Genomic DNA, 382 nt, shown 5'->3' on the forward strand with positions numbered 1-382 from the left:
CTTACACTGCAGGCACAGATCCGATTCATATCGGCTAAATTGCCACATATGAGCAAGGACTGAATCTGATTTGAGTAAATAGGAATCCATGTGATTTGTTCCTGCTAACTTGTACACAAGCCACATCCATTCTGTGCCACATGGGAGAAAAAAAAATCGTAATTGAGTCACTTGAACTGTGCAGTGTAAATGCAGCCTAAAATCATCAAGTTGCCTGGCTTGTTGACCATAAATCTAATAAATGTTGCTTTTGTTAATTATACCCTTATCAACAAATTAATTTTATTGATCCAGGAAGGAGATTATTCTCTGTTTCCGGGCACAATAAACAGTGATAAAATGAAGATCCAGTAGGCAAAGTTCAGTTCAGTCGCTTCGTTTC

The sequence above is a fragment of the Danio rerio genome, chromosome 1 (assembly GCF_049306965.1).
Source record: "Danio rerio strain Tuebingen ecotype United States chromosome 1, GRCz12tu, whole genome shotgun sequence".
NCBI classification, from domain to species: Eukaryota; Metazoa; Chordata; class Actinopteri; order Cypriniformes; family Danionidae; genus Danio; species Danio rerio.